General features: G+C 46.6%; 1 protein-coding gene across 4 annotated transcripts in view; it reads left to right on the forward strand.

The window, feature by feature from the left end:
* ERG (ETS transcription factor ERG) overlaps positions 1-13,558 on the forward strand; it is a 143,050-nt gene that overhangs the window by 43,908 nt on the left and 85,584 nt on the right. The window contains exon 2 of one of the 4 annotated variants that reach the window (XM_066177159.1): positions 5,662-5,843. The exons of the other annotated variants lie outside the window; for them this stretch is intronic. The gene's annotated coding sequence lies outside the window, so the exon portion shown is untranslated. The remainder of the gene's footprint in view (positions 1-5,661; positions 5,844-13,558) is intronic. 4 annotated transcript variants of the gene reach the window in all.

Consider the following 13,558-nt stretch of genomic DNA (forward strand, 5'->3'; position numbering starts at 1 on the left):
GATCAGTGATGACCCCATGGGCAGAAGTCCTGCAGTGGCCTCTGGCTGGGAGAAGGTGCCTTTAGCCCCAAAGCTGGGAGGTGAACAAGCTCCTGGATGTTACCTGGGCTGCAAACTGATGCCTGGCAGCTGCTCAGGAACTTCATGACAGATGTGGAAAGTTTTTAGTATCAGCACCCCTCAAAGCTGAACAGTTGTAGCTCCATCCCCTTTTCTTACCTCTCACTGTGGATTTCATTCATTATTCTGATAAAGCTTTAAAAGCTCTTCCCCCGTTTTAGTACTGACAGGGTAAAACCACAGTTTGACTTTCACTGTTCTTCTTACTAATTGGGCTGGATTGCAGCCCCTAAATCTCGTTTGAACGATCGCCACAGCTTACTCTGTGTGCTCTGAAAATAAAGTTTACCATGGGTGAGTTTATAAACAGATTTTAATGTGGATGTGGGTGGCAGTCCTCCCCTCGTGCTCATCCAGAGCTCCCGCACCGCCAGGGTTCAGATCTGCTGTTGCATTTCCCTCCTGTGTCAGCACACAGCAGTTACCTGTAATAATGCCAGAATCACTACTGGATTTGAACTCTAGAATCCCCTCCCAGGCAGAAATTGTGATTCACTTCTCAGCAGCCCAAAGTTCTGGATGGTAACCAAATGATTGCCGTGGAGTTCCAGTGAGTAAATTCTTCCTGCTTTTTTTTTTTTTTTTTTTCCCTTTGCTCTTGAACTCTACCTCTTCTGTCTGCCTGAGCAAATACCTCCTTGCTAAAGGAAAAGAGAGATAATGGCTTCTGTGTGCTATAATTGATGAACTTTCAGCAATTCAGAGCAAATCCAAGATTGCTGCCAACAACCAGATGGAAAACAGTGTTAATGACATGTTCAAAGAAGAGTATGTTATTTTGATAGGGGATGGTCTAGAGACTTTAATCTCTATTGTTACAGGGACTAATGGCATGGATAATTCCTTAAGTGGGGCCATTTTTAAACAAAAATTATCTTCTTCATAAGCAGGAAAGAGCAAACTAAAGAGTACCAAATGCATTTTCTGAGCTCTGGCTGATAGATGTGCTTTACACGAACCCTTTGTTGCATGGAGTCAGATGTGTTTAAATCTCATTTCTGCAGTCTGCCAGACAGTTAAAAGTCTGGACTTTTCCACTGGTGGTGGGTAGAAATCATAAAATAGATGGTTTTGGGAACCAGAGCCAGGGTGGGAAGCTGAGGGTGGGGAGAAGCTACGAGAAGAAGTTGAGGAAGATGGACAAGACAAACTGGAACAGGAACAAAACCAGTTATACTTTGGGGGACACTGAGAAAGAAGATTCATCCTGTTCCTATTGCTCTGCTCTAGAGCCTGGAGTGGGACTGAGAGCTCCCAAATCTCAGCCTGTAAAGGTCTCTCAAGCCCACTGCCAAAATATTTGTCCCTTCTTCATTAGGTTCTGCCCACCCTGGTATGTGGGGTCAGCAAATCCACGAGCCCGAGTGTCCAGTGCTGTTTTGTAATTTTTATGTGTGGTGTCACTGAGATCACTGAAGGGAAGGGGTGCAGGAAATTCTGGCTCTGGAGCAGCCTTGGGACTCTAAAGGACTGTGTCCTTCTTCCTTGCAAGCTGGTCACAGAAAGCACCTGCCCTGGACTATGCTTGCACAGATCTGCAGAGCAAATGTGAAAGATGTGTGGAGATTATTGCCAAGCAAGTCATAGATTACTGTTTATTACATACTGGATTTTGTATTTTGCCTTCATCTGGCCACAAATATCCCAAGCAATGGGTCATTTTCCACCTTTCCGGAGGGATGATTCCCCGTGACTCATTGCGAAGCATTTCCTCATATTCAGCTACTCTGTATGGATTCAAACTCCTTAATTTCACACTGACTTTGCTCCTCCTGACCTTCTTAAAGTGGGATACTTAGAGGGAAAGCTGAGGGGAGGTTGCCAAGCACCCACAGCATTCGTTCTGCTCAGGGTCCATTTTGGGTGGTGAGGATCAGGCAGCTTCACCCCTCACCTCTGCATCCAGCCTTGCTTTCAGCTGTCCTGGTTGTTTGGTCACAAATGTGGTCATAATGACCACTTGTCTTGTAGGGCTGAAAGGCATTTTCCAGGAGCTGCTGCTCCAGCAGCCCAGAGAGGGATGAATGATTTTCTTGGACTTGGTGATGTGCTTCATCTGTTCAAAAATTAACCTTTCCTCTCTCTCACTCTCCTTGCTCCTCCGCTCTCTCTTCCCTCCCTTTTTAGAAAATTTCATATTTCAACTTGTTGTTGAAATATGTCCCTGTCCTCTTTAAATCTGAATTTTTATTTCATTTTTTCCTACCCATTTTCTTATCTCCTCAAGACCATTTTGGATTATTTCACCAATCCTGTTGGTGTCCCAGAGTTGACTTTGGGGTGCAGTATCTTTGGCTGATGTGTGGTTTTATCCCCTTCTTTAGATTGTTAATACAGACATTACCTCATAAACAGTTATGGGCATTTGATTAGATACCTTTCACCAACTTGCTATTTTATCATTTGCCATAAGTCTTTCCCTGTTGTTCTGTAGGATATTTTCCGACTCTCAGTGTTCTTTCCCAAGACAATTCAAATTCTCGTTGTGGGAAATCTTCTTTGGTCAAGTCAGTAGGGAATATTTGGATATTTCCATACATGCTTAATTAGAAAGAGAAACTGATTCTGTGCAGTATGTGTTTTCCTGGTGTAGTTTTGTTTATCAAAAAAGTGTATCTTGTCCTCACCTAGAAGAGCAGAAAGGGTAACTGCTGTGCCCCTAAAATCCCATGTCTGTGTGGCCAGTGAGTTCTGTTCCCAAAAGGCTCTACAGTGCTTTCTTCACTACCACATCCCCCTCAGAAATTCAGCTTTTTGCTGCCTAATATCCTGTAAATCCCAAATGTTGCCCTCCAGATTTACAGTGTGTTTAAATTCAACTAATGTGGATAATTTTTACTGGGAGATATAAAATCCCAGAATGTTTTGGGTTAGAAAGGACCTTAAAAACCATGGGCAGGGTCACCTTCCACTGTCCAGGGCTGCTCCAAGCCCCAATGTCCAACCTGGTCTTGGGCACTGCCAGGGATCCAGGGGCAGCCACAGCAAATCTGGGCACCCTGTGCCAGGGCCTCTCCACCCTCCCAGGGAGGAATTTTTTTCTAATATCCCATCTAACACTACTCTCCTGCATCTCTAGGCCCATGCTTCTGTTGCTTTTAGGGTTGAGTTTTGTTTGGGTTTTTGTTTGGGTTTTTTTGGTTGGTTGGTTGGTTGGTTTTGGTTTGGTTTTTTTTTTTTGTTTTGTTTTTTTTTTTTTTTTTTTTTCCTTTTTTCTTTTTTCTTTTTTTGTGACATGGAAGGGATCAATTTCTTCTGCTGCTGAGGCTTAAAAGAGTGTTTGGCATGTGTGTTGTATATTCCATATCATCTGTGATTGCCTTGGATCAAAGAGATAAACTTGCTGGCAGTCATTATCACCTCCTTGAACAGCAGTAAATGTTTGGTGGGACACTGTAACCTGCAATTGCAAATTCAAATTACACTGGGAAGGAGGGAGGTAAATCTGAGGTGTGCTGTGAGCCTTCCAGGGTGGTTGACACAGGTTTCTATCCATACTCACTCGGTCACACAGAAAGGTTTTCCAAGATCCCAGAAACCTGGCGTGTCCAGGCTGTGAATAATATGGGAAAAATCCTGGCACAGATAGCCCAGAGAAGCTGTGGCTGCCCAATTCTTGGAAATATTCAAGGCCAGGTTGGACATTGGGGCTTGGAGCAGCTGGGATAGTGGAAGATGTCCCTGCCCATGGCAGGGGTGGTTGGAACTGGATGATCTTCAAGGTCCCTTCCCTCACAAACCATTCAATGACTTTAAGCAGTATCTGGGTTCTCTTTCTAAAGAAAAGGGGAGGCTTATATTGGGAAGGGGTTAATTTTCCTTGGGAAGCACTTGTATCTTTCCACTCTTGCCATGGGGACTTGGTGAAGTTACATTAAGCACAGAGGGACTTGTGTTCAGCTCTTTGTTGGGTGGACTGCTCAGCCTGGAGAGGAGCCCCAGGGAGAGGGGGCATCAGTGTCCCTGGGTGTCCCTGGCTGTCCCCATGTCTGTCCCTGTGTGCAGGGAGGGCAGAGCAGCCCCAGGCTCTGCTCCAGGGCCAGCAATGGCCCCGGAGCCCCGGGCAGGGACTGAGCCCAGCAATTCCCCTGCACAGGAGGCACAACTTGTGCCCTGGGCAGTGCCCAGCCCTGAGCAGAGCCCAGAGAGGTGGGGAGTCTCTCCTTGGGGGTATTCCAGAGTTGTCTGGACACAACCCTGTGCCCTGTGCCCTGGGATGGCCCTGCTGGAGCAGGGAGGTGACACCAGTGACCCACTGTGGTCCCTTCCAGCCTGACCAATCTGTGTGACACAGCTGGCACACGTTTCAAGTCTGGGACAACAGAGCATCCCTCCCCAGCAGTTGGACTAAAAGGCCCTCAAGATAAACTCAGAATGAACAACAAAAAAATGTTTAAAACATAAGTGGAGGCCAACTGAGGATTCAGTTAAGGGGAGCCACCGGCTCCTAAATTAAAGCTTCAGAAAATCTCTGCTGTTCCCTCAGAGCTGTCCCAGAACTGCAGCTCACAGCGTGTCAGCCATGGCAGAGATGTTATTAACTGAGACAGAGGAAAATACACTTTCAGTTATTACATGCTAATAAAGCACAAACTAAACAAATTTAGGCAACAGGAGCAATTACGCCATTAAACATTTAACTGCAAGATTGATTTTTAAATTACTAATAATCTAAACCAAAGTGTGTGTGCACACACACAGAGAGGAAGGGGGAGGGAAGGGGGAGGAAGGTAATTTTACCAATTGAATCTAATCAGGGCCTCAGTTCAAATGCGTGGCTGTAAATGTCAAAATACATAAGATCTGATGCAAGAGCAGAAGTGGAACCAGGATGGATGAGCTTTCCTCACTTGACCAGATTCTCCTGGCTGGGAGGAAGTTGAACACATGAGGTGGAGGAACTTGGGTTATCTCCAGGGCTCCCTTTGGATACTGGTCTGTGTTCCTGAGCTGCCTTTTGGAATGGGCAGGGAGGCACAAACTGTGGGCTCAGCCTCGTGCTTGCCTGAGCCCTTCCACATTCTGCTGCTGTCACCTGCTGAGGAGGATGAGCTGGGTCACTCCTGAAGTGGGAGGGAATGGAAAAAATTCCCATCTTCACCTGAAAAAACCTGTTTTCTCTTCATGGGCTGCAGCAGAAGGTGGGTTTGAAGGTCAGGGTGGGACAATGTCACAGCTCCAGGGTTGTATTTGTTTGCAGAGTTAATGGCAAGGCTGCTACCTTCGTAAAAGTATAAATCTTAATCGAGTAAAACTGATGTGCTGCCATATTTACCCAGTCTCACTGGTTGTCCTACATCATGTTTTAGCATATAAGTTACATGACAGAGTTATCCAGGGGTTGCCAGCTGACACAGAAACAAACCCTCATGTTAAATTGCCTGCAGATGTCCTCTTCCAACTCCTGTAAGGAACTTCTACCAGTTCTCTCCCCCCCCCCCCCTTTTTTTTTTTTTTTTTTTTTCTTGTGTTAAATAAAAGCAGCAGATGAGGGGGAAAACAATCTCAGTTGAATCTCTGTGCTGGTGCCTCTGTTTGCAGGACAGGAAGCCTTAAGAAGACAATGCAATTTATAGGCAGGCGCAGCAAAAAGCCCTGTAAGGATTTCCATGAGCCTTAGTGGACCAAATGAGTTGTGGCTCTTTTGAAGGCTGGAGCTGACTGAATAATGCCAAGTCTAAGGCTGCCAAGGTGGGCTTTTCAGAAGATTCAGACCTGAGGAGGTGAGAAGATCTTTATGTTCTGTTTGCTGTGATTTATCTGATGGTAGGATTTATGGTTAGAGTTTCAACCAGGCATCCCTTTTCTTTGGATATTAATCTAAAGAAAATGAGGGTTTTATCTGATGGATTTAAATTCTTGCTCTGTTTGGCAGAAATCCCCACGTAAGGTTGTGACATTCTTGAAAACATTCACTGTTTTCATTTGCATAATTAGGAGTCTTTGTTTTGTTTTCGTTGTATGAATTTACTGGAGTTTGTGAACTTTTTGCCTGGCTGTCTCCCTTGGTTGGGGAAATCACAGAATGTTGTTTCTTTTCCCTGGCTGGAGGAGTATGGGCTATTTATGCTCGGTTTTAAAATAGACTTTTCTGTGAGTGCTTGCACTGCTCTTTGCAGTGGGATATTTCTGGAGGATCAGCCTGGCCAAAAGCAATTGCGAAAGGTTAGTGGAGAGCAGAGCTCCCATTTTAAACACCTCTGTGAAGGAGCTGCCCTTCAAAAGCTGGGAGTGCCAAACAACTCCCACTTGGAACAATGGGAGCTGCTGAGTGCCCACAGCTTCCGAAAATCTGTCCTCACGTGGCTTCAAAAGGAGATTAATTAGCAAGTCCAGCAAAATGGGATTTTTTTTTTTTTAGAGTTGCTTAATTCTTTTCCTGGACTTGCTTAGTTCTGCGTGGAGAATATTGCACTGGAGCTGTGCTCAGCAGTGGCAGGTGGTGGAGGTTTCTTCTGGGAAGGTGGAGTTCCAGGTGGGTTGGGAGGCAGGCGGGGAGCTGGGCAGGTGTTTCCCAAGTTTTTTTCAGGAGAATTTTGGCCAGGAATGTTGAACTTTGCTGGGCAGGTAGAAGGAAAACCCTGGGGAGCTCCCTCTGTAACAACCCCACGTGGATTTTTTTTCCCCCCGTAGTTTTCCCATTTGTCTTAAACTGCTTCGGAAGTGACATAAATGAAACCAGAAAAGGCCTCTCTGGCATTACTGGAATAGGGATGTCCAGATGGGAAATTACAGTAATATCACTTGTGCATTCAAACTTCACGTCCTGTGCAACTTCCATGTGTGGGCAAAGGAGATAAATTTTCTCTCTGGACCTACACGTGCACTTCTCTCTTTTGATTAAGCCTGAAACACATTTCTTTTCCCTTTCTGTGATCATGGAGTGAGGTCTGCAGGAAAAATAGGATTAGAAATTAATGTTTTGGGGGCTGTATTTCCAAAATAAATTATCCTTGTGGCTTTCTGGGGTGTCTTTTTTTTTTTTTTCAATTCTGTTTATCACAAATCACCAGCCATTTTTTTCATTAATGCAGATCAGGAGCAATAAGAGTGTGCTAAAACGAAGGAAGATTACTTCTGAAAATCAAATAACGCGTTTTTGGTTATTGTTCCTTTTCAAACATGGCAAGCAGGTTGGCGACCAATATGTTTGCAAACGACCTAAGTCTTCCCTTCCAGTGGTAATCCGTATTCTTTTGAAAAGCTAATAAAAGTGGTGTATGAAAGAAATTCCTGGGGCACTGCAGAACTCACCCTCCTAGGGAGAGAGCCAGATGTGCTGGTTAATAACCTTGCAGGCATTCAAAGCCAGGGCAGTAACTTGGTATCACCTAAGCCAGACATTGTGTGTTGGTGCAAGGCAATATCACATCCTGGTCACATTCACAGCAGAGAGCTGTGAGACATGTGGAGTCTTATTAAAGGAAGGGGGGGGGAGAAAAAAAAAAGAAAGAAAAAAAGAAGGAAAAGAAAAGGAGGGGATAGGCAGAAGGAGAGGGAGACAATGTGTCTGTCCTGAGAAGCTGCAAAGGAGCAGACACACTGCTCCACATGTGCATTAGTCTGTCAGCCTGGATTCTGCTCTCCAGATGTTGGGGTGGATCCTATGGCAGGGACTAAGGGGGGAAAAAAAGGATTTTAAAAGAAATCACATTTCAGGGGTGAAATTAACGTCTCCGTGATTTTCGAAATGCAGTCGCTCGGTGTGTGAATTTTCAGAATGCTTTAGCAAAATAACGAATTTGAGATTTAATGGTTTTTACAGGCTTGCTTGGCAGCGCCTCCTCCAAACACAAATGTTTGTGTGCGAAACTTGTCAGTGGCTTTTAGAACCAACATGCCTCAGAGTAAAAAGCACATTAAAGTTGTTCTCCGACCAGTCCTACTGAACAGAAAATTGTTTGTGGCGGGGGTCCCAAAATCTGATGGATCTTTCTCGAGTCTCCGAATCAAACCCTCTGAGAGCTTTTGGCCATCACATCAAAACGGTGCTTGTGCATAACAAAAACATCTACATTTGCAGTGGCAATCAGAATACATCAGTGTCAAGTTGGGATTTTTTTTATTTTTAGGAAAACGCCAAATTTGCTTTCCCAGGCGCGGCAGAAAAAATAAATCACTTATGGCATTTATGGTATATTTGTAATCCGAAACTGGTGGCTTCGCGTTACCGGGCGCGACGTGTGCGGCGGATAAACAAACACTGCACAAAAAAAAAAAAAGACAAGTCCCAGCTTTGTCTGCCTGACACTTCACCTCTGTGACCGGGATCCCACAGCCAGGGCCACATGGGCCTTTCTGCTGAGCTCGTGTTTAGGTTGAGCCAGGCTTAGCCCTGGGCTGGTCCTGGTGGAAGGGCTGGGGTGTTCCATGGATCACCGGGAACGAGGTTCGTGCCTAGCCAGCCGTGGCCACTGTGAAGGGACAGGGAGAACATCCATGGATAAATATTTATGTGAATCCATTGAACAATGTGGTTGTTCTTGCCTGGAGGTCTTTGATGAGGCCCAGGAATGCAACACTGACGTGAAAGGATGGTGATACACAGATATTACCAAACTTCATGTTCATGACTGATAGGGAGTCGCTGCTTTCAGCCTTTGCAGGAGTGTGGATACACGAAAACTCCAATCATGGATTTGCAATCAGATTGCAAATAGAAATGAGGCAATTTGATGTCAATATTAGGACAGAGCACTCTAGAAGAAGATTGGATGTTTTCATACATAATCATGGCTTCAGTAAAATTGTACATTTACAGAGACAGCTGGTGTGCCTTTTCCAGAGCTGGAATAGGATCAGCTGAGTAGGGCTTCAGTGAGAAATCTCAGTTTGTAGTTTTGGTAAAAGCCAGAATCACAGATAGAGATTTCTTAGTGGTATTTTGCTGTTGGATACGATCTTTGCTCTGCTGGGGATCCCCAAAATGAGTAGACCTCTGCAGTCCTTCCTTGCATCCACCACACAAAGTACATGGGGAGGTGCAGCACCTCCACCCTTTAACCGGGGTGAAAATAATATTTTCCTTCCTGATGCAGCCAGGTGGCATCTCCAAGTGTGCCCCACACACCTCAGACAGGGTGAGGGCTGCTGGGGCTCCGTGGGTGAGAGCTTTCCAGGCTGAGCTTTCCAGGCTGAGCTTTCCGTCATCACACACTGGGGTTTGTCAGAGGGAGAGCCTTGGAGCCCGGCCGGGTGTGATTCATCCCTCCCGGCAAGGCCTCTGAGGCAATCTGACATTATTCGGGCTGATATCATTAATTAATGAGGGCTGAATGTTATTCTTAGACACTGGGTTGAGTATTGGGTAGGGAAGCCTATGAAAGGGCTCTTTGATTTTGGAAAATTCCTACGGCGCTGTCAAATTTGCTCGCAAAATTAAATCATCTGCCAACTTTCCAAGTTGAGGAGCACATCCCTTCTGAAATCTTGACTGAGTCTCCTCAGTGCCTTCCTGGGATCAAGGGATTTTTGGATTTTTATTCATGTCAAAGGAAAATGATAGATGGCCTCCAAAAACCAGTCATATTAAATCTACCAGGCAGGCTTTGGAGAAAGCATTTCTGTTGGTTTGCTGTAGCACAGTTTCGATACTCCCCCACCTTTGTTTTTGGCTGTGCTTGGTTTAATGTGCTCGAGCTAGAAAGGAACCAAATCCCGGAGTTTCTGTGGAGTCTGAGAGTTGTTCACTGCATCACGCCTGGGCAGTGTGACCTGCTGCCCCCCCACGATGGGGTGTGGCCATACAGCTCAAACAAACCCCAAATTTAATGGTTTTTTTTTGTCTGGTCTCAAAAAACATGCTCCAAAGCAAATGTAGGGAGCAGCTCGCCTTGCTCCCAGCACTCCCGTCTTTGGGGCTGGCACTGCTCTTCTCTCTTCCCAGTGGTTTTCCTGCTTCTTTTCCCGACTGGCTGCTCCCTGAATGGACATTGCAGGTGTCCAGAATTAGCCCAGCCTTTGCAGGCCTCTGGCAGCAGATTTATAAATGAAATGCTGTCATTTCAACAGCAGGGCTGGGAGCGCAGGAAGCGCCGTGCACATGTGGGGCGGTCACACATGGATCCCATTGCAGCCCTAATAATGCTGGGGTGGGGGGACAGGGCTGAGGGGCTGCTGCCAGGTCACCTCCCTCACTGCTTCATCTGTCTCCAGGCTGCTTCACGTAAACAGGGGTGTCCAGGCCTGGCCAGTTCCTCAGTTTGTTCTTCTTACCACAGTTTTGGGGCAAGGAAGTGGCAGATGTGGCCAGCAGCGCTGAGTCCACTCTTTGGGGTTGAATTAATGTGCCTTTGGGATGATAACCTCTTTAATGATGGTGATTGTATCACCAGGAGTTCTTCTGGAACAGCGTTTGGACCTGGGGGTGCTGGTGGCTGGACACGAGCCCAGGGGTGCCCAGGTGGGCAAGAGGCCCCTGGGCTGGATGAGGAATTGTGTGTCCAGCAGGAGCAGGGCAGGGATTGTCCCTCTGTGCTCCAGGGCTGTGTCCAGTTGTGGCTCCTGCAGGAGAGCCCTGGAGGGGCTGGAGCGTGTCCAGGGCAGGGCAGGGAGCTGGGGAAGGGGCTGGAGCCCCAGGAGGGGCTGAGGGAGCTGGGCAAGGGGCTGAGCCTGGAGAAAAGGAGGCTCAGGGGGGACCTGGTGGCTCTGCACAAGTCCCTGCCAGGAGGGGACAGCCGGGCGGGTCGGGCTCTGCTCCCAGGGAACAGGGACAGGAGGAGAGGGAACGGCCTCAGGCTGGCCCAGGGGAGGCTCAGCTTGGCCAGCAGCAGGAATTTCCCCATGGAAAGGGTGCTTAGGCCTTGGCAGAGGATGCCCAGGGAGGTGGTGGAGACTCAAGGAAAATCTGAACATGGCACCCAGTGCTCTGTTTGCCAAGGTGGGGATCAATCACAGGTTGGGCTTGATGATTTTGGAGGTCTTTCCCAGAATTCCATGATTCTGCACTGTGGATCAAGTTCGTCTCTCAACTATAGCACTTTGTGCTCAGTCTCTGGGATACGTGTGCCTACACACACACACAGCTGGGAGCAGAGCAGCAGCCACCTCAGCTGAATAAAGCATGAGAATGTTTACTACTTGGGAGAAAAAACAAATCTGTTACAGATTGTGCTAATTATAAAGAGCCCTGACGTGGTACCATACATTCAGCAGCAGAAAGACCCGAGTTATTTGGATCCCCTGTTTGGTTTGGTGTGGCTCACATCCATGAACCAGGCTCTAATCTCCAATTCTGGCTGCTGGAGGGAGGATTTTTTTTAGGGATATGTGTGTGTGACTTTCTTTAGATATCTGCTCTAGAGGCGCCCTTAAAGCATTTTGCTTCTGTTGCCAGGATCAACAGACGAGGTGCTGGAACAAACTGATAAATTAAATAGCAACAAGTTACCCAGACCTAATGGTATTAATCCAGGAGTTTTGAAAGGCCTGAAGAATGAAGTGCCTGAGCTGCTCACAACACAAATGTATGGACTCAGGGGAAGTGGAGAACTTAAGAGTGACAGTCTTTGTACTTACTTCTTAAAACAAACACGAGAGCAGAGCTGGGAAGCACCTCCAAGCCTTACTGCAGGGCAAAAATAACACCTAACTAGTCGCAATAATAAACAATGGCAAAGTTATAAATACTCCTCCTCCATCAACCATATGAAATGGGACGTATTTTCCAAAGGAAAATTGGAAGTCTTTGTTGTAGCACATTTTTTAGGCCACACACACCAAAAAAAAAAAAAAAAGCTTGAAAAGCTTTCTTGTCCAAGGAAAAAGTGACATTGGGTCAGCCATTAAAAATGGATAGGAAAGAAACAGGGAAAAAGAACAAGGAAAAACCATGAAAAAAATAGTCAAAACTGATTTTTCAGGCTGGCCCTCAAGATCAGTAGCAGGGTGTCTCAAATCGCATCCTAAATCTGGTGTTGTTTAATCAATTTGGTAATGAGCTGGAAAGCAGGAAGCAAGACCCCAATCAGACTGGACATTATATCCATGGTCATGTATTTTTTAGGTTATTTGGGACAAACTGAAGGAAATACAGAACGTTTCACCAAGCCAAGCAGAAAGTGCTGCACTCTGACAAATCCATCTGAGGAAGTAATGCAAAAACAATCTGTGCCATTGAGTAACTATCACTGCAATTAAATACACTGAAAAGCACTTTTGAGACACTACATTAATCTTCTCCCATGCTGAAAACTGGTCTCTGGCTCTTTGCTTATCAGGTTCTAATTTATAGTGAAATACGAACCTGCGTCCTATGACAAGCATTTTGCTTTGATAACCTTCTTAAAAGTTTTTCTGCACAAACTCCTAAGCCTGTGCTACACTTGTATTCTGTCTGGGCCAGGCAGTGATCCATGTGGTGCAGTGGCTGACAAATGGCAGGGATGGTAATTAATACCATAATCAGCTTTTGGAGCTGCTCAGACGGTGTAAAAATGCTTGGGGTTTGATTTTCATTGGAATCACACAGAATCACAGAATGGGTAAAGGGACCACAGTGGGTCACTGGTGTCACCTCCCTGCTCCAGCAGGGCCAACCCAGGGCACAAGGCACAGAGTTGTGTCCAGACAATTCTGGAATATCCCCAGGGAGAGACTCCCCAGCCTCTCCGGGCTCTGCTCAGGGCTGGGCACTGCCCAGGGCACAAGTTGTGCCTCCTGTGCAGGGGAATTGCTGGGCTCAGCCCCTGCCCGTGGCTCTGGGGCCATTGCTGGGCCTGGAGCAGAGCCTGGGGCTGCTCTGCCCTCCCTGCACAGGGGACAGACATGGGGACACCCAGGGACAGCCAGGGACACCCAGGGCTGAGGCCCCCTCTCAGCTGGGGCTCCTCTCCCAGCTGAACAGATTCCAGAAAGAAAGAAATGAAATATAAAAATGAAACACAGAAGAGTTGGTGGTCAGTGATGTATTAGAAATCCACTTTAGAAGTCTCTCCTGGCCAAGGAAATGTCATTTGTTCAGTGACTGTGACAGTAAAGGTCTCTGGCCATACCATCAGGTGGTGTCCTTGGAAAAATGCTTAGAGGGAGCCTCGGGGTTAACTGTGGCCTCTGCAAGTCGTTGTATCAGGCAGTGAAATTTCTGCTCAGCTTCCATGCCTGCGTTTTCATATGGACTGGGCATTGGGAAGGGACTGATGATCCCTCTGGCCTGGGAGAACAATGTGGAGCAGGAGGAATCCTGCTGTGTGCATCCTTCCCATCACATCAGTGCCTTCAGGCATGGCCTCAGGCATTCACATGCAGTATTCATTCACTGCAGGATGAAAGTATACTTTGGTCTCTGTCCCTTGAGGAATCCTTTTCCTTTCCAGAGGAGACTGCCAAGGCATGGGTGTGACCTGAAGTGTGGACAACGTCTTGTTTTCAGGGGCCTGGCCTAAACCCACTGCTAAATAAGCACCTGTCTGCTGAGCTGGATTTAAACTGGTGATGAACT

This window comes from Chamaea fasciata, unplaced genomic scaffold (genome assembly GCF_029207755.1).
Source record: "Chamaea fasciata isolate MVZ Bird 193981 ecotype frontalis unplaced genomic scaffold, bChaFas1.0.hap1 SCAF_2, whole genome shotgun sequence".
Lineage (NCBI taxonomy): Eukaryota > Metazoa > Chordata > Aves > Passeriformes > Sylviidae > Chamaea > Chamaea fasciata.